Consider the following 21,281-nt stretch of genomic DNA (forward strand, 5'->3'; position numbering starts at 1 on the left):
TGAGATGTATAGTATATATTTTCAACACGTATTGAAACCTCTTGTTTTCTAAAGCTACGTACAGAACATGCATTCTCACTAGGCGTGCCTACGTACTTAGTTCTGTACAGACTATGAATAAAGGTCAACAATTAGTAACGCGATAACATAAACGTCAGTTTTCTTAAAACAACCGTAATTGTAAACCTAACTATGAATTTTCACTTTCACTTTTCAAACTAAATAGTTGTTTTTAGAAAAACGGACGTTTACGCTTTCAGTGAAAATGGGCCTTAGTGTGCGAAGCATTTACCTACCTTAAGACATCAACATTTAAATAAGAAAAATTATACAAAAAAATATAGGAATTAAAACATTACCCTACAATTCAAAGAAAACTAGGCTTACTGGGGCTTGCAGTTAATTAGCAAGGCACAAGCGCCTACCATGATATCTAGGCCATCCCCGCTTTATAGAGTAAGCTCTTCCAGTACCAACGACTTTGTTAGTGTTGCTTGTCATACTGATGTTTGAGATTTTATTTTGTTAAAGGTAGATTTTTATTGGTCTTTGTTTATAGAGCCACGTTAAAATTAAAAGAGAACTCTTTGATTTACAACATTATTTTCTGTTATCGTTAGCAAGCAACCAAATATAAGATCGAGTACTTTTAACACAATCAAAGCTATCAATAATCTAATTGTAAAAACCCGGTTTTCTCTGCGGTTCAACCCGCACCCTAAATGAATTAATTCCCTCGCGTAGATAAAAAGTTTCTTATAAAATTATATAGTTCTTAGAAAATTAAATTACAAATTTTGATAAAAAATTAAATGTTTCATCAAAATCCATCTAGTAACGTGGGAGATTTGAGTAGTAGCATTTATAACGTAGTAAGATTGACCCTATAATGAACCTATTTAATAGACAAACTTACGTAGAAAATAGTAGTTACAGATTGTCTGAAGAAATATTTTTTGCTTCGAAGATTACGAAGAAGATACGGTTTCATTTCCGCACAAGAAGCAATATTTGCCACGGAATATTTGTTCCGTGGTTTCGACGCTTATGCAATATTTTCCCTTTAGTCTTATAGCACACGTGACTGAGCAGTGGCTAGTTGAGCAGAAGGTATTGTGTTTGATTCCAAGTCAGATAGCTAAAAAGAAAATAAATAAAATCAATATAAATTTTTGGGAGTTTAAAATCTAATGGTAGCTATATAATTTTTCAGTCATTCTTTACAGCGATTAGCGCCTGCCTACAGTTTCACTTGTGTCGTGTGAGAATTACTTCGTGCATACGGGTAAAAGCATCCGATCCATCCTAATTGACACTTAAAGAATGGTTGAATCCGGATCAGTGGTTCCCGAGATTAGCACGTCCAAGCAAACAACCAAAAGTAAATATGTATATTTTAAGCCATTCTTTCATAAAGTCATGTTTGCAAATACTTTTTTCTAACGTGTTTTGTCACAATAATTCCTTTTATACTCTGCCATTTTGCTAGCGTGATTCTAGGTCATATCTAGACAAAGTGAAGCGTTCAGTCTAGACACCGTTGGAGTGCTTTTAGTTGTGCTAGGTTCTTGCCTAGATATAATTCATTTACAAGCAATATCTCTTAGACTGTCGTATAATATATGGAGAGTAAATCATTCTAGGTCTTGAGTATGAACGTGGATGGATATATAGAGGAAGGGGCTCAACAAATAAATGATCAGTAGACTGTGTAGATTAATTTAATTTAATTTAATAGCCTTTTATTGCTAAACATGGGGTTACAAGAGGTGTAGATAGGATATGGTAAATCTATTCAAATAGTTCATGTAATATGAAAAAAAAAATACAAATCGATCACAACAAAAGAATTCAAAATTAATCAGCTAACTTTTATGTGACCAAATTATGCTTGTGATTGTGTCTAATGATTCCAATTTGTATGACTAAAAATAGTAAGTAGGTACACGATATTTTTAATATACCGTGTAAAAGTTTCATATAGGAATATTCTGGGCAACAAAAAGGAAACTGTAATAAGTTATTTCGTAAATTAATAATGAGTAAGCGGTACCAACCAGACTTTAATTTTCCTTCCGAAATTAATCACTTAACATCTTTTACAAGGCTTTTAATTAACGTTTACCCGAAATTTTATAAATGAGTCACATCATATTTTGTAATCATAATTTTTCATAATAAAGGCCGTAGAAAACTGTTTTTAGGTGACAAAATATTGTAGTTTTAGCCTATATTAAACCAAGATATTAAAAGAAAAACATCATAATAATCACGGAGACGTTTTATTATTGTAATCAAAAAGTAACAATTTTTAAGTTCTATTCTGGACTAGTAGTATCCTGACTACTGAATAAAGTAAATTCTAGTGTAAATATATAAAAAAAATAGTTTCATATTTTGAAAAAACTAGGTACGACTATTCGCAGTTCACAGATCCACAGTTTTAATACTACCAACCTGTATTTTTCAAACTCTTTTAATCTTTTTAATTACTTTGGCACAATATACAAAAATGAACCCTTTTCTTCTCAAAAGATCTTCAGTTCTCGTAAACAAGAGATATTTTCGCTTAATTTAGGACAAAGCAGTTAGCTCTAGTCATAATCATAATATAGAAAAGTTATTAGGTCACAATTTGTATTCTTCACAGAGCATTTATTATGAGTTTATAGGACGCTGTTATTAATATTTGTTGATTTTATGGATAACTGAAAATTTTGAGTAATTTATAGGAAAATATGTTTATATTTGGATAGAGAGTGTCGTAAAAACATTTCAAATGTAAATTTTTTCATTCCAATTCGATTTCAGTCTATCGATATTATATGCTATCCTGCTATAGGAATGGTTTAACTAATAAACCTTAAAAGAAACTACGTATTAGCAGAAACAAACAATTTTAAACTTCAAGAAAACTGCCAAATCAACTTGAAACAATGAAGAACCATTTATCAACACCAAGCAAACGCAGCTTAAATAAAAATCTTAAAAATCAAAAGGCTCGTTGGAAGATAAGAGTGTTTATTAACTTATAAAGTCCGCAGAATACTGATAGAAAATTCTTGTCTCTTTACAAACAGGAAAATAAAATGAACAAAATAATTTTGAAAAGGACAAGTGACAGGCCTTTATGAGTCTTTAGATCCGAAGCCAGAATTTTTATAGGCGCAAGTAAAGCTTAGGGATACGCTACAGTATAAGCGATAGCGAATAGAATTTTCAGTACTACTGATGAATTTTTCGTCCGAATAAATAAGCCTAGTCGATATTTTTTTATGCAATCTTAACGAAGAGCCATAATCGTCTTAATTGTAACTATGAATTTGAATTGTATTCAAAAGTCAAATTTTTTTGAAGATTTTTCAGTATCAATTGTTGTAATTATTAATTTATTAACATAATTATGCTTTTACTACTTTTTCTTTTAATAAATTTTGTCCTTAAATATTATGGCATTTGTTTCTAACAAAAAATGTAAAAGCTTTCTTTATGTTCCAACCCATTCAATCAAAAATCGCTGCCTACATAGCATAACCTTAATTTCTGCAAAAAAAACTTTTCCCGCCCAAATAGGGAGGATAAAAACGCGGTAAAATAATATGGCGTTTCCAAATTTTTGTGTACAAAGAAAAACCGGCAGGAATGTCGTATTCAGGCCCTTAGAAGCAATGGCTTTGATATTAAATTGTAAATTGTTTCCTTGCTAAACCTGGAAGTCTTTTGAAAATATTATATCAGAATATTAGACTGTAAAGAATACGAAGCTTACATATGCCTCTATTTACTTCGCGTGTATCGTTAATAACCTCTTTTTGGTTTAATCAGGTCTTTGAACTCTGGAGTCGAGTCTTATTCAAATTAAAGTGAATTCAAAATTAAAGTCAAGATTATCGCGAATACTCAATTTTGTAAATACTTCTGATTGCGTAAATAAACAAAAGTAAACAGAATCAGTAAATTATGTCTCCTTTTATTGGGTTTCAAGACGGTTACCTAGTTATTTTCCATAAAGAAGAGCTAAAATTAGTCACATACTCATAAAAGCTAAGAACGCCAAGTTCTAGAAAATTATATTTGAGTATTACCATAAATGAAAATAAATTATCCAAAAAAGGCTAGATACGCTCCATTGATATACTGGTCTCAATATTTAATTAACTCAAAATAAATATACCTAGTCCTTATCCACAAAAATTTCCCATCCATCATGCTCACCCATATCCGAATCCAAATGAATATGTAAAAGCAAACAAAATAAATAAAGCAAACATTTTGACTACAAGACCGGATCAAATGAGGCGTAAGTCAATACCTGTGTCTGCTCAACGAACAGTAGGTTATGTGGAAACAAAACTTTTTTAATTTGGACCTCTGCCAATGCTTTTGGTGTTCTATCTTGAATGACACGTAGATGAGTTCAGATGTTCGGCTAAGATTAACCGGTTGAATCATTTATGAGGGGCCGAGCAATTTGGGTACGAATTTTTATTCAGGAATTGGAATTTTGGCAACATTGGGCTTTTTATTGATTCATTGTTGGATAAAGCATTTGCTCGTGGAGAGAAGGTTAATGATCCCTACGCTTGGATCGCTTGCTAAAGGGGTATGGGCAATTTCAAATCTCGTTCCATCGAACTATGGAAGTGAAATAATAAGAAGTGCGCAGCTGGCAGATCTCCTTCGAGAACATAGTGTGTGATCTGCCTCAGCAATATTTTTCTTTAGATTATGCGTTCACCGTCTTTTACATATTCATTCATTATTCCTAAAGACGGCAGCGACAATACTACATACTGAATCTACCTGGCTCCGTTGCAATAATTAATGTGCCTGCAATTACTCTAGACCCCCTGTTTTACGGATCGATCGACTGTTATGCAGCTCGCTACAGAAATAGACATTTGACTAGCAGTTTTATGGTCCGTTTCATTCACAATACAGCTCGTATTAGTTACTTATTTATTTAAACTGTTTTTTCCTCATAGAATTGGAGGGTTCGAATGATATTTTTACGGGTTTCTTTGCTAACAAAACATATAGCCATCTCTAAGCGTATGTCTGTTACATCCTTTATTACTTCTCTTCATCTTAATACGCTTTCCTCCCTAAATTGCTCTCTTTTACCTTGATCCTGTTCCACGTTCCTTTTATCCTCCAAAACTAACAATACGAAAATAGTATAAGAATTTCTCAGAACAAACACAGAACGTGATAGGTTATCCGTAATATGCTTTGATTGACAGATCCATACTCTTTGGACTCGATTCCTTTTAGTATGAATAAACAATAATCCAGCCATGACATTTAACCTAACTGCACCGCGTGAATAGAACGATATATCGATCACCTAGTGTTCTGAGTCCCACACTATCTAGGTATAATCGAGGTACATAATCGTCGGTAATTTGAATATTGCAAAACTGGAACATTACTTTCAAGGTAAAAGGGTCTTAGGCAAAATTTGAAATCAAGTCAATAGAATTGAAAACCATTTTATAGGGGAAATTGTGGAATCAGGCGATACTTAGGCGATACGTTAGGAAAAATATATAGCTTTAATTCCTAAAATTTTTTTTATGGCGGCTTCAAAATGGTTTGACGGCTTATACTTTTGTAGATTAGCTTCCAATAAATCAAGAATAAGGCAAACAAACCTAAAAACAGCTATTAAACATAACTTAAACATAATGCCATTCGTGACAAATTATCAACGAAGTTTCGGTAAAACTTTAACCACGGCGACGATTAAAAAGTGATCAGTGATCACAAATTATCCTAATGTGCATTTCAATTAATGGTTATCATTAATATTAAGGGTAAATACAGTTTTTCTTTATTAATACACTGACATGAGTGTCGTTTGTTTTTGTTGTGGTTTAAAAGTAGGGAAACTTATGTCGAAAACATTTTCCAAAATGGTAGAAATATTACAAGCGTAATAATTTCCTTAACATGAAAATAGATCTTCAACTGTAAAATGGTAGCCCATGGCATGGATAGATAATTTTTTTATAGACTACTTCAAAATACTCATAAGTTTTCGTTGTGGGCAGGCTATGACAATGTGATCTAACTAGAACACTTTCATTACAGTTTTTAGCTTGATTTGGTAATATCCTTCTAATTAAAGACTTATTTTAGTCTAAATTAACCCTAAATTAGTAGTATCAAATGATCAATTAGCTGAAAACCACAATTTGAAACCACATGTTGATGTTAAGTTGGTTAGCAGTTGATGGAACCACGCTCACCACGTAACCATTACTTATTTTACTAGATAAAATACCTAACTATATATGAAACTTCTGAACTGGTACATAATTGTATCTATTTCTTATAGTTTTTTGTGATAAGTAATATAAAAAGAAGAATCCAGGATTGGACATCAATTTTATAAATACACAACGATATGAAATAAATTTTAAAACTTTTTTCTAAAATCCTAAATAACCATCCTCTATGGTCCACCTGCTTATTAATCTGACCTGTCATTCTACATATGTTCACATAAAAATGGATCAGATAATTATAGTTGACTTAGAGAAATATTCAAAATGCTATGTACAAAATATACAAAACTAGCTGTTGCCCGCGACTTCGTACGCGGAGCCTGTCCCTTATGCCAGCGACTACGGGGTCAGCAAAATCAAAGATCTAAATAGTCTGAAATTGAATTTTAAGGGATATATATACTATATACTTAATTTTTGTACTTTAACAGCAAAAGCACAGCAGACTAAACAAAACGCTGAGAACTGAACCGCAATAGACCATAGGGATAAAAGTAGTGATTCTAATTAGTCCGCATTTGTGTGTGGCAAAAATATTACACAAGTATTATTACGTAAAAAAACATTAAATAGATGACAAAGTCGTGGTGACTTAGTGGAAGTCGTGGTGGTTTAGTGGGTAGAGAACCAATCTCTCAAGTATGAGCGTGCGTCTTTGATTCCAGGTCTGGCAACTGCATGCCAATGCAACTTTTCTAAGTTCATATGTACTTTCTACGTATATTTTGGATACCAATGACCGTCATTTGGAGGGGATGTTAAACTGTAGGGTCCGGCTGTCATTGAACATTCTTGGCATTCTATAGTCCCGAGTTCTGGAAGAGACATACAATATAATAATGAGATATAACGCAACAAAGTCGGAGAGTGGGGCTCGTGACGCCACGTCTAGGTATGTAAAATTTGTACTAAGCAGTGAATTCAAGCGTTGTTGTATCTTCGTTATTATTTGTTTGTGAGAGAGTGAAAAGAAAAATACGTGTCTAAAAGACGGACTAATTACTTTTTGATTCACCATACCTATTTCATAACATTCATTTCTATTCATTTCAAGTGTAGTATTGCTTCTGAAGTTCCACATCAGGTGTTCCAGATTTTCGATGTTTATACGTCAATAGAGAGTGCATCAGATTGAACCACTTTTGCTCAAACGTCATATCTTCATATGCTATAGTCTAGCTGGGCTCCTGGAGTTCCACATCAGGTGTAGGTGTGGTTCAATTTTTATAAGTCAACAGAGAGTGCTTATCAGATTGAACAACTTTTGCTAAAACGTCATACCTCTATATGCTATAGTTCAGCTGGGCCCCTGGAGTTCCACATCAGGTGTTTTAGATCTTCAATTTGTGTAAGTCAATAGAAAGTGCTTATCAAATTGAACAACTTTTGCTAAAACGTCATACCTGTATATGGTATAGAGAAGCTGGGCTCTTGGGGTTCCACATCAGGTGTTCCAGATCTTCAAATTTATTATCTCAGCTGAAAATGCTCATCACATGAAACAATTTTTGCCATGGCACCATTTTTGTATCTCTAATAGTTTTGTTGGTCTGTAGGAGTTCTGCATCAGGTCTTCAAGTTTCGAAGATAAATTATAGCCTATATGTTGACCAGGCTTAATACTGATACAACAAAGAAAAAATCATTGAAATCCGTTCAGAAGTTCGGAAGATTAGCGTGTACAAATCTAAGAAGATGTATACAAACTTTCATCCCCTATTTTATCCCCTTAGGGATGGAATTTATCAAAATCCTTTCTTAAGGGTTGCCTACGCCATAGTAGCTTTATGCATGCAAAGTCTCAGTCCGATCGGTTTAAAATTGACAAAGTTTCATACAAACTTTCATCCCCTATTTTATCCCCTTGGGGGTAGAATTGATCAAAATCCTTTCTTAGCGGATGCCTACGTCATAACATCTACCTGCATGCCAAATTTCAGCCCGATCCGTCCAGTGGTTTCAGCTGTGCGTTGATAGATCACTATGTCAGTCAGTCAGTCACCTTTGAGTTTTATATATTTAGATAGCTGTTGCCCGCGACTTCGTACGCGGAGCCTGTCCCTTATGCCAGCGACTACGGGGTCAGCAAAATCAAAGATCTAAATAGTCTGAAATTGAATTTTAAGGGATATATATACTATATACTTAATTTTTGTACTTTAACAGCAAAAGCACAGCAGACTAAACAAAACGCTGAGAACTGAACCGCAATAGACCATAGGGATAAAAGTAGTGATTCTAATTAGTCCGCATTTGTGTGTGGCAAAAATATTACACAAGTATTATTACGTAAAAAAACATTAAATAGATGACAAAGTCGTGGTGACTTAGTGGAAGTCGTGGTGGTTTAGTGGGTAGAGAACCAATCTCTCAAGTATGAGCGTGCGTCTTTGATTCCAGGTCTGGCAACTGCATGCCAATGCAACTTTTCTAAGTTCATATGTACTTTCTACGTATATTTTGGATACCAATGACCGTCATTTGGAGGGGATGTTAAACTGTAGGGTCCGGCTGTCATTGAACATTCTTGGCATTCTATAGTCCCGAGTTCTGGAAGAGACATACAATATAATAATGAGATATAACGCAACAAAGTCGGAGAGTGGGGGCTCGTGACGCCACGTCTAGGTATGTAAAATTTGTACTAAGCAGTGAATTCAAGCGTTGTTGTATCTTCGTTATTATTTGTTTGTGAGAGAGTGAAAAGAAAAATACGTGTCTAAAAGACGGACTAATTACTTTTTGATTCACCATACCTATTTCATAACATTCATTTCTATTCATTTCAAGTGTAGTATTGCTTCTGAAGTTCCACATCAGGTGTTCCAGATTTTCGATGTTTATACGTCAATAGAGAGTGCATCAGATTGAACCACTTTTGCTCAAACGTCATATCTTCATATGCTATAGTCTAGCTGGGCTCCTGGAGTTCCACATCAGGTGTAGGTGTGGTTCAATTTTTATAAGTCAACAGAGAGTGCTTATCAGATTGAACAACTTTTGCTAAAACGTCATACCTCTATATGCTATAGTTCAGCTGGGCCCCTGGAGTTCCACATCAGGTGTTTTAGATCTTCAATTTGTGTAAGTCAATAGAAAGTGCTTATCAAATTGAACAACTTTTGCTAAAACGTCATACCTGTATATGGTATAGAGAAGCTGGGCTCTTGGGGTTCCACATCAGGTGTTCCAGATCTTCAAATTTATTATCTCAGCTGAAAATGCTCATCACATGAAACAATTTTTGCCATGGCACCATTTTTGTATCTCTAATAGTTTTGTTGGTCTGTAGGAGTTCTGCATCAGGTCTTCAAGTTTCGAAGATAAATTATAGCCTATATGTTGACCAGGCTTAATACTGATACAACAAAGAAAAAATCATTGAAATCCGTTCAGAAGTTCGGCAGATTAGCGTGTACAAATCTAAGAAGATGTATACAAACTTTCATCCCCTATTTTATCCCCTTAGGGATGGAATTTATCAAAATCCTTTCTTAAGGGTTGCCTACGCCATAGTAGCTTTATGCATGCAAAGTCTCAGTCCGATCGGTTTAAAATTGACAAAGTTTCATACAAACTTTCATCCCCTATTTTATCCCCTTGGGGGTAGAATTGATCAAAATCCTTTCTTAGCGGATGCCTACGTCATAACATCTACCTGCATGCCAAATTTCAGCCCGATCCGTCCAGTGGTTTCAGCTGTGCGTTGATAGATCACTATGTCAGTCAGTCAGTCACCTTTGAGTTTTATATATTTAGATGAAAGCATTTTAGACATTGTTTATTTTTTATTATTATTTTTATAGCTTTAAGGGTGCTTTTCGATTATATTTAAGGCTATAATCACCCATCGATGTCGTTCTAAAATGTCTGCTGCTATTAACGTAAACCTCATTTACACCGAAGAGAATGTCTTTTAACTAACGAGATATTATTTTAATTTCGAACTTACATTTTGTTTGAAATTAAAATAACAATAGTACGCTTTATTATGTTTTAAAAATACTTTACTTCGAATATCCAAAAAAGACGCAAATGTGAATCCATAATTTTGACATTTCAATTCCTTTTGCAAGGTTCTGCTGATTGATCAAGAAAGGATTTAAAAACTGGTTAAAAGTTGGATAGCGTTTTAAAGAAAGCTAGTATTCCACCGCAGGCAAACACGAGTATATTCTAATAAAGTGCTGTTTAAACACGACATAAATTTCAATTTCTCGGAGCAGTCTCATAAAGGTCATAAATCTTCGCCTGTCTATAAAATTGTTGGAGTGGAAAATAGTTTTTGCACTGCGTTGCAAGAAAACTTTTTTGATAACTATAAAATAGATTTTGATTCTGTCTTTAGATTTAATGGACTTGATGGTGTAAGTTTTCGTATTTAAACTTATATTCTTTTCAAAACTCTTTATTTTTCTGCCAAATACAGCAATTGATCTTTTTCGTATTATATTTAAATGGGAAACCAAAAGATCTTATTTTAATGTACGAATAAATTAATTATGGCTCCGAATCGTTCCATTTTCTTATTAATTAACCAACGTCAACTTTATTGAAAGTTTGTGGACACACTGCAATAAATTATTACGACGTTGAATCTTTCAAAAGATTATTATATTAAAACATAATTTATGACTTTATGAAAAAGCTTTTTGCTATGCATGTAATTTTTATGCAGTCATGCATTAAACAGTCACTTACTGGAAAATGTCACCTGCAATTTTAAAATAAATATTTTACTTCATAAATAATACTGGCTGAATATTTTTTTGTAGCGTAACGGTGTAAAGCAAGGAGTTTGTATAGCTATTTACACGACACTGGCCATACCATAAAGTTAATGGCCGCCGGGACTCATAAACTTTACGAATTGGACAAATTGATGGTCGTAATTGGACAATTATAAGTCTGAGAAAGCTATGAATTTTATACTGACATGGAATTATTGTGATTGACAATCTGGCGGCTTCATAGATGTCTTTATTTAAAGGAATGTTACAAATTATAGATGTGTGTTATATAAGATGGATGGTCTTGTGGTCGCTATATTGAAAAGTAATTTTAGGAGGTCAACAAAATATGTATATTTAGCTGTATATAAATATTTTTAATAAGGAAATTATCAACATCGTCTTAGGTTATTAAGAAAATTATTATACTGTCCAATTTACTTCGAATGGTATTAAAGAGTGAACAAAATGTACTTAGAAAACTTACTTTAACAACTTTTTTGTCAAATATTTTACGTTTGACGAAAATTAAACACACCAGTGTTAATATACGAAAACTGCTATGAATAAAACAGTAATAAATGTATGTTACTTCATTTGACATTTGTATAGACAGCTGTCAATTTCCTTCAATAAGAATTATCGAAATGTTTGGAAAACTGTCTATTCTATTACAAAATCAGTCTGTTGCCAGTTATATAACAACGGTATCATAAACTGGTTTGTGAAAAAAGAACTTATTTTTACCGAAATTGTAATTTTCATTTTGTCGGTTCTAAAATAGCTTTTGTAGTTGTAAAAGATTTCTTAAAGATCTGTTTATTTTTATTTAAATCTGTTATAGATACTACTTAAAAATACTCCACAACTTTATATTTTCGTTTTTCAGAAGCACCATGTCGCATTTAAAATATTATCAAAAATAAACATATTTTTATGTGGCTAAATATTCAACTCCTTAAAGCCTATACAAGTCAACTATTAAAATGTAGAAAGAAGAATCTATTCTTGTTGTTGGTAACCTACAAACTACATCCATGTGAGGCTGGAAAATTCTAAGGCATCAAACAAAGAAAGGACAATACATTTCCACAAACAAGGACTTTCCACCAACTGTCCTCATTCCCATAGACAACAAACCTTGTCCTGTTACTTCTTTATCTACTGGTCATTGAAGCAGCTTAATCAATAGACAATCACCTATTCTGTGTCGAGCTCTTTGCGTTCGTTCCTCTATGAAATGATGGTTTTGCGTAGTGCAATGAAAAGCACTCGTTCTTTTGAACACCATTTTAAACTGTATACATGTATCATGCATGAATAGTTAGACATAGGGTATAATAAGTGAATGGAAAAACACGTGAAAAAATTTCGATTTCTGAACCTGAAAAATCTATTGGCTAAAGCTACTAATTTGCGCATTGTCGTGACCCAGTTCTCAAATGTGGGTTCAGTTTTGCTGAAAAATTAGGACATCACTTTCCAAAAGCGTATTCTAATGATATTTTCAGTGTGTTTTTACCAAGATTTACAACTAGCTTTCGCACTAGTGTATTTTCCGAGCGGATCGTAAGGGACAGCAAACAATTGACAACTACCGATTCAAACGATGACACGTGAAACCGAACGATTGGAATGTGTCGCACATAAAAAAACCGAGCGGAATATCCACTGATGTGAAAACGCTGTCATGGGTTTCTGAATGAGAAAACCTATACAGAAAGAGATTTAAAGTATTTATTTTATAACTGTAGCATTCGTAACAGTAGTTATTCGAGCTTCATGCATCCGAGGCTTTAGATCGCTTTTGCTTCAGTATTCCAGAGTAAACCAAAATAATTCGTCAGGCTGTCACATGCCAGGCGGTTAGTAGTGTTTGTGGCGATAATAAATTGTACACGCTCAATCCGACTCACGATTACTCTGCTCTGAATGAATGTTAGAGCTCGTTGCATACAAACGTGCTTTGTATACATATAAGCTTAGCGTTTTTTTTAATCTATGGTTAATCCGAAAAAATAACAGACTTATATTTTTTTCGGTTTTGTTAATATGAATGGAAAAACACACCAGTCACAAGGAACATGCCAGCACGTTGAGTCAAACATAAAAATGCCTCCAACTACATATTAATAATATGTTCTAGGATATAAGTGACACGGCATCGTTTGAAAAATTATGTCACTGTGTACAATTTCATTAATTTTCAATATTTTAACTGTCTTTGATAAAACAGTATTATGAGCACCTAAACAATATACATGGCAGTTCATAATTTTTATAAACTTACAATATCGTAAATCTTTGCGTCAAACAAAATAAAAGCTCCTTTCATACTTTAACGGCAACCGTGACATCTAATTATTTTTTTACAACCGCTTTGCTACCTTGTAGGTATATTCGTTTGTTTTAAAAGTGACAAAATGAAAATAGCCTCTAACCTACTTCCTTTGCAACTCGCTTTGCAGTTTAACTAAAGCTAAGACCATAAAAGCCTTCTCGATCCTAATACAAGTATCTTGCAACGTTCAGAAACCGCATTCTGTGGTCACCATCACTGCAAGCTACATGTGTTAGCAACCTCCTGTGGTACTGCGGTTGTCGCAACCTAAGAACATTATAGCCAGCATTAATGAGATGTCAGAAAAATGTATGGACTTCGATGTGGTGGGAAAGTGTTGGATTTTGGACCTTATACTGTTGTTTTAGGGTTTTTATTTAGTTGTTGTAGTTGTATGTATCTATTGTTTGTGGAAAAGCCAATTTGGATATTATTTACAGAATAAAACTGTTTACTAGATATATGCAGTTTGAGAAAATGTAAGGATTAGATAATATTGTTGGCTTCAGTGTAAGGGCTGTTCACTGACTGGCTTGTGATAATTATAGAATTTTTCACCGCACGTAGGCAAAGGCATGATTCCAATTTGTTTTTAAAATCATAATAACATCGGTGCACCTCATACTTGAAAAATTACAAATTTCTACGACGCCAGAGTTCAAAAAGTATTACTTAATATAAAATAAATATTTTGCACGTACGCCGTAGTTTCTGAACAATTTTTGTACGTTAACCCAAAAGTTATTGGTGAAAGCACCTAGCTTGGAGGTATTTGTGCGTGCTCAGAATTTTTCTTGTCTCTAAGTAGCCTCAAAATATAATATGAAAAGAGTATACTTATAAATATTTTCCCTATAAACAGGTGAGGCTGTAAATAGCACGTGTTGTGGGCAGAAAGATGAAATCAAGATATAAGATGTAATAAAAGATATATTTTCTGTATTTTCTTTTAATCTTAGGATTGGTTACACCGCCTTTCAAAGAAAATGTTTAGAAAAGGAGACTGATTCATTTTTTTGTGAAATTCAACACTGACAAGATATTTTGAGTAACACTTGCGGATTTTCCGATCGGTTTTTCCGCGCGTCAAAGTTCTATTCCTAGGCGTTGTGTCGTGTGTGTACGCGAGGGACAATGCTACTGGTACCACAAGATAGATATGCGCGATAAAATCCGCTGGTGTAAAAGCGCTGTTACAGGTTTTTAACAGTTCATTTTTGTTATGGATTAAATGATTGGCGGTCAATCAACTAATGTTCACTCGCATACATAGATTGATGATTCCAATATTTTTTATTTCATCTACAAACTATAGACTTTTATTGTAGGTATCCATAATAAATTATATTATTATAGTAAATAAATTACGCTACATTCTGTTTCGTGGTTCTAACTTATTATATTATCCATACATGTCAATATTGTTCCACTTATGATCACCGAATATGACAATCTGTGAACAAAACAATGTACACTACTACTAATGTACATATATGTATACCAATCTGATTTTAAATAATATTAAATAATAATGTGGGTAACATTTTTTACTTTTTGTAGTTAACGTAAAAAAATATGTGCTACTCAATTAAATTATACAATATATCTTTTTTCAATGAAACCTATCAAATGCAGTCGGAAAAGAATTTAATTACTTTTAAAAATAACCAAAATATGAGAGTTGATACAGTTATTTAGCAACAACCACGGAATTTTAAAAACCAGGACATAAAACATTTATTTTTTAGTTACAGACTTTGTTAATTACTTTTGCACATTATAAACATAAATAACCAACAATATAACTAAAAATAACGAATAATTAAGTACCTGATCTAAGTATTTTCTAACTTCCAGTTTATAGCAAGTTTGTGAATTTCCCGTGGTTAATTTATCCATAGTGACAACATCACCTCATTAGCAAAATATAATTAAGTTATTAATTAACTAACCTTTCCGCTTCACATCCAAAATCTGAAACAATAGATAATAATTGGATTATTTTAATGGTTACATGATTTTAGTTGCAATATTATGTTTTAGGGTTGTTAAATAAGTTTGAAATGACAAATGTATACTTTTATGCAAAAAAAAAACATTATATACCTCAACATTCTTTCTAACATTTTTCATCAATTAGAACTTAAAAATAACTATAAAATTTCGTACTAGCTAAAGCCTGATACTTATACTACTAAAATATAAGCAACTTCTTACGCAGAAAGCAGTTCCTTTGGGGCTGGAATGGAACAGTTAAAAAAATACATAAAATACCTACAACTAACTTAAAAGTAATTTCAATTTTAACTTGTACTAAAGATTATGTAACGTCAAGTAAAGCGATTCCTAAAATAATTTGCTTCAAAAATCACTTTTCCAATTTTCCTAAAGACCCATGTTAAACAATTTTGTTAATTAACTAATTAAATCTGAGGAGGGTATGAACAAAATAACAAAGTGAAATTTAGACAACCCTACATTCTATACGTCAAAGAATCGATTGTAAATTAAATAGGAAGGTTTGTGTTACCTGAACAGAAATATTTTCAGAAGGTTCATATATGTTTTTCTGTATGAAATTTCTAAATTGTTCCCATTGCTTAAAAAAGTACCTATTCGGCGCAAGGAACTTAGTATCAAATCGTGATGGCATATAATATCAGTCAAGATCCTGTATACTAACTTTTACTTATGTGATTCATCATACGATGCTAACCTACGCCAGTAAGATTTTCATTATAAAAAAAAGGATTTACTTAGTATTAGTACTAGTACAATAATAACAGTGGAACTTCTGAACATACTTTCTGTAGCATATAAAATGTATTGTTGTTGCTTTTAATGTAATTATAATTAGTTCGTTGATACGGTACAAAGAGAGGACACAATACCAGCCCGTCAAAGCTTCGGAATGTTCTAGAAACGACCCTACACACAAAATGTATTCCAATTGGCAATTTGTAAGTTCGGTATTGATACGAATATGATCCCAATTTGTATTCAGCATTGTGGGTTTAATTTGATTTAGTAATAGGTGGTATGTGAATAGCCTATAACTGTTTCAACTGAATTAATTAAAATTTAGCAGTGTTTACTATTATTCATTCATTAATGAAAAAGGAGCATTGACTGTCAAAAAAGTTTGAATAAAAAGTATTTTAGGACAATGTTTAATCGTAGGGATTTATTAATACTGTAGCATATTTCAGTTATACAAAGACTTTACAGATTATTTTATCTTCGAAAATAAATGCTTTATTTATAAACGTAATTTTCCGTAAAATTTACTCGGGGAAAATGTTTATTTAGTATAAAAGCGAGTAATTCGCTGAGTGCGTAAAAAATTAAAATACCCCATTTTTTCCTTGTAAACCGCTTAGCAAAGCTTAAAAGCCTGCCAATATGTTTTTGAAGGGTGACAAAATATAATAACGTTTTGTTTTAGCACCACCCCTGTTTTTTATGCCTTGTATAGACGTATATAAAAACGACGAGTGTCAGAAGTTCCCACGACCAAACCCATTATCATTTTATCACAGCAGCTATTTTAAACCGGGAAAGGGTTCTTTTTAATTTACGTTTGGTGATAAGAAGCACGGTTTTCGTAGCACGCATTTTTTATGAAAACAAATGATCGTCCATGCACCGGACGACAACCGCACCGTTGCCGCACCGACACAAAATGTGCAATATGAAAGAACTATAATTAAGCTTAAGCCAACCGTACAGACTAATCATTTCGTGCATTCAATCAAAGTTTTTATGGTCTGATAACGGACAAATACCATAATATATAATAATACAATAATTTTGTTACGTAGGTATTACCATTCATCTTCATACTGATGTTACTGACTGATACTGATGTTCGGTTTAGTACTCAAAAACATATGTTCGAATATTCGTAACCTAAACGTTTTTCCTCATCAGAAATCAAGAATTCTGTACCTTAGGCTATATTTTGCTATTCAATTCGATTTCTGAGAGACAGACGGAAAGGTATTTCCTATATCCTGAACGCTGTACGGTAAGACGTCTTACATTCTTTAGCGAAATATTGAGGCCTCAAGCAAAAGTCTTTCGATACGTGCACTGATATTAGATTGAATCCCAAAGAGCAATATTAATATTTTCGCCAGATTTAAATTCTAGAGAAATTATTTTTTGTCTTTTCTGCTATTTAAAATATCTCGAAAAGACGGTTATAAAGTTGATTTTCAGGTAACAAAAAATTATGACAACCGACGTGATAAATCGCGCTCAATAACCAAGCAGAAAATCTGCTTGTGTTAAATCGCTGTAATCCTATCTTATGTTAGAAAGCAACACTTCTATAATACCATATTGATTTCCTAATCCAATTAATCATACAACTCAAATATTAGCTGACAACTATCTGTTAGTTCATTATTATTCCATAAGCAAGGAACGTCGAACAAAGTCCGTGATACGACCAAAACTTTGGTACAAAGTAAATAAATTTGATATCTGACGGCCCCTATTTCCCGCATTCATCAAACCGCACGCAAACCCGGGCCCTTTGCTCCTGATATAATGACAGACCAATAAATATTGCTATTGTTTCCCAAACTGCGGGTTCCGTTTTGAAGAGTTCTAAAATCAATGCTCTGATTCCGTCCTTTCATTTGTTTAATGAACTGGGAATTTGGGACGCTGCCTGCGAGCCAAGATTAACATTTAAAGCGTTCACTGAAAGACTATTTATTATTTGTACAAAAATATGATGTGATTAAAGAATTTTTTGTTGAAAATAGAAAAGCAAATAATTACATTTATAATTAATAGCAAATCAGAGAGCATCATATTAATGATGTTGACTATTTTAAATTGAAATAAAAAATCTGCTAGTTACAAACAATTATTTAGACTACGACATTGAAACTATAACTCATACAGATTTATTTACTGATTCGATTAGAAAACACATTACAAAATACCTCAAATATTATTCCGAAAAAGGCAATCAGATTATGAACCTAAAAATACATATACATAAGCCTTATGTTACAATGAAAGAGAAATACAATACCATGTGTAATAAACAGAAAGGAATAATCAAAATTTATTTAGTTAATAATGTTGTCCCTTATAACGCAGGCAGTATAAATTTTGACACCCCTGCCTGGAAAGTTTGGCACAATTTATGAGTTACCAGGTGTAATTACCAAATAGGACTAAAAGTGATGAGTATATTAAAAGGTAAGTTGTTATGTTAAATGTAAATTGAACATTATTTGAAAGGCTGACAATAAAGTGAAATCGAACATTGCTACAAAAACAGTAGCTGCTACAAAAGCACTATTCCTGACGGATCTTTTGTAGGTCATACATTTATCTACGTTCTATTTTCACAGACTAAAAAGTCCTTCGTCAGCAAAAATTTGTAGCCCAAATACAACCAAATGTTATGAAGCTGATAACATGTCCTTGCAATAAGAAAACAAAAGACAACACCAGTGACAATATCACAAAATAACCGTCGCATAATTTTGCCAAACACCCACTATCTTCCGCTATACGGTAATAAAAATACAACAACGTAGAAGCAACCGCCCGGTAATGACAGGGTAGCGGCACATTTCCTTGATAAATATTCCCCTGGCACCCGCTAAAGTTGGTCGTTTGTACCATTATTAGGCTCCGTACATGGTAGCAAGTTTGCCGAAAGGCTTACTGAGATAACTGGGAGAGCCTAGTATAATAAAGAGGAAACATTTTTTGTATGTTTGTTTCTACAGTTAACTCTTAATGGTCCAAAACTACTGAACTTATTTCAATATTCTTTCAAGGAAAGCTACACTTTTCCCGAGTAATATAGGCTATATTTTATATCGATACGAGCAGTATTTCCCCTTAAATAATCACACTAATATTATAAAGCAGAAAGTGTGTTTGTTACTTCTTCACGTGCAAGCGAAACAGTTATTGTGGAAAGCGGCAGTATAGCTTATCTGGGTGCAGAAAGAAGCAGCCGTTTCAAATAAAAACAGACGAACTGATTGAGAGTTTTGGTATGAATATGAGCTCACCTGCCGACTAAACTCCGCGAGTCTTAAAAATGTGTTCACGCAAATACGCGTACAAGTCGTCAAGTCTGAACATTGCTTAACAAAACAGCCTCGGTAGTCACTTGGGAGGCGAAAAACAATGAATGTTAACCTATCCCTTGACAGTTTTCGTTGGCGTACGTGGCTCGTATGATCAATTGTTCCTGCTTTAATTTTAAACGCTTTTGTTGTAATTTGTCTTGATGTGTTAGGCAATGAGTGGGGTTGTTTTTGAAGCTCTTTTGAAGTGACAAATGTGGAGGATTCTGTTCAATTATAAATGAGCATTTTGGTAAAATGGTGAGAAGGTAATTAGTTCTGAGTGACTTATGGTTTGAAAACCTTACGATTTTCTTGAAAATATCAAACCACTGACGACCTAACAATGAGAACATGCACTCGTATAAAAAGTAGCGTCCTGAATAAATTAAGGGTTACCTATAAGATTTTTTTTCAATGGCAAACAAGTTACCGTTCCTAAGATTGGCACATTCGATAAACTCTTGAGTTTTAGTATAGATAGATGACACCAACTATCATATTAAATAAAAAATAAACATACCTACCTAGTGATAGAAGTAGGTAGGCATGTTTCTAAAAAGCCTTACAAATGTTGAAATTAACTTCATTCGCCTATAAATTAGATGTCTTCAAATTCAATTTAGTTTAACGTTATTTATAGCACTGTTGGGATTCCTGTTACGATTTCATTATCTTTTGGTTTATCTTTTAAGGTTTGATAAACCAAATTCTATTGTTTCACTGTGAAATCTTTGTGTAATTACTTACGAACAAAAATACTATAAAAATAAGGCGGAGATAAGTAATCATTTTCATGGAACTAAATATTTTTTGCTGCCAATTCCATGGGATATAAAATTAGGTAGATGTAAATGGAGGAAAACAAGAAAGAAAAAAAGTTGACGAGACGCGGAAAATGAATATTTCTTATTGTTATACTTACTTACAACAGATATGTTATTAAAACTATGGTTTTGCGTTTTGTAACTATAGCAATAAAAAAAAACCTGTACATTATGTTTTAAAATAAACTAAATCTATATTTAGGTACATAAAAAAGAAAACTTGAAACTGTTATGTTTTGTAACTATTATAATAAACTTTTTAATATTATGAATGCGAAAGTAAATCGATCTGTATATACACAGATATCCTAGAACTTGAGAAAGGACAAAGCCCAATGTTTATCCTACCGTGTGGAAAGTAGTCCCTATGGCATGCGAGTGGAAATGATATGCCTGAAATAGCTAGCAGTAAAATAAAATAAAAATTGATGATGAAACACAGACATATAAAATGATTAACATTTTACAAGCACTTAAAATCCCCAACATATTTTTCATGATCCTTTAATTAAAACATGCCTCACTACGAAACGTAGTAAGTATTACTAAAACCGTGCATTTTCCGTAAACGAAAGCCATTTCACAAACTTTAATTGCTACACACAGAACAATGTGCTATTTCCCGCCATTTTGCCGACCTTTGTTTTTCTGTATACCTATTTCGGCGCGCAAAAGTATTTTTGCATTCAGCCAATTTCGGGAGAGGTCTCCGCGAAACGTGTGTGAAAAGGTTCATTGTCTTTTTACGTGTTTTTTTTTTTATAATATCTGCTCACAATGTAAGAGTGTGCCATTTTATTTTTAGTGGTGGTGACATTTTAAAAAATCAAACGGGTTGAATATTTTTATCGCCGCTGTGGCAGTATTTTTACTAAAAAGAGCTAGGTCAGGCGTATGAGTTTTTTATGAAAGTGTAAATGCTTGCCGAGGGATGGGTTGGTATACATAATTATGCTGTGTTTTTACACATATCTTATTTATATTAA

General features: G+C 33.0%; 1 protein-coding gene across 1 annotated transcript in view; it reads right to left on the reverse strand.

Annotated features, from left to right (window-relative positions):
* LOC135118362 (octopamine receptor beta-2R) overlaps positions 1–21,281 on the reverse strand; it is a 69,636-nt gene that overhangs the window by 25,421 nt on the left and 22,934 nt on the right. The window contains exon 2 of the mRNA XM_064040188.1: positions 15,314–15,335. The gene's annotated coding sequence lies outside the window, so the exon portion shown is untranslated. The remainder of the gene's footprint in view (positions 1–15,313; positions 15,336–21,281) is intronic.

The sequence above is a fragment of the Helicoverpa armigera genome, chromosome 21 (genome assembly GCF_030705265.1).
Source record: "Helicoverpa armigera isolate CAAS_96S chromosome 21, ASM3070526v1, whole genome shotgun sequence".
Classification (NCBI taxonomy): Eukaryota; Metazoa; Arthropoda; class Insecta; order Lepidoptera; family Noctuidae; genus Helicoverpa; species Helicoverpa armigera.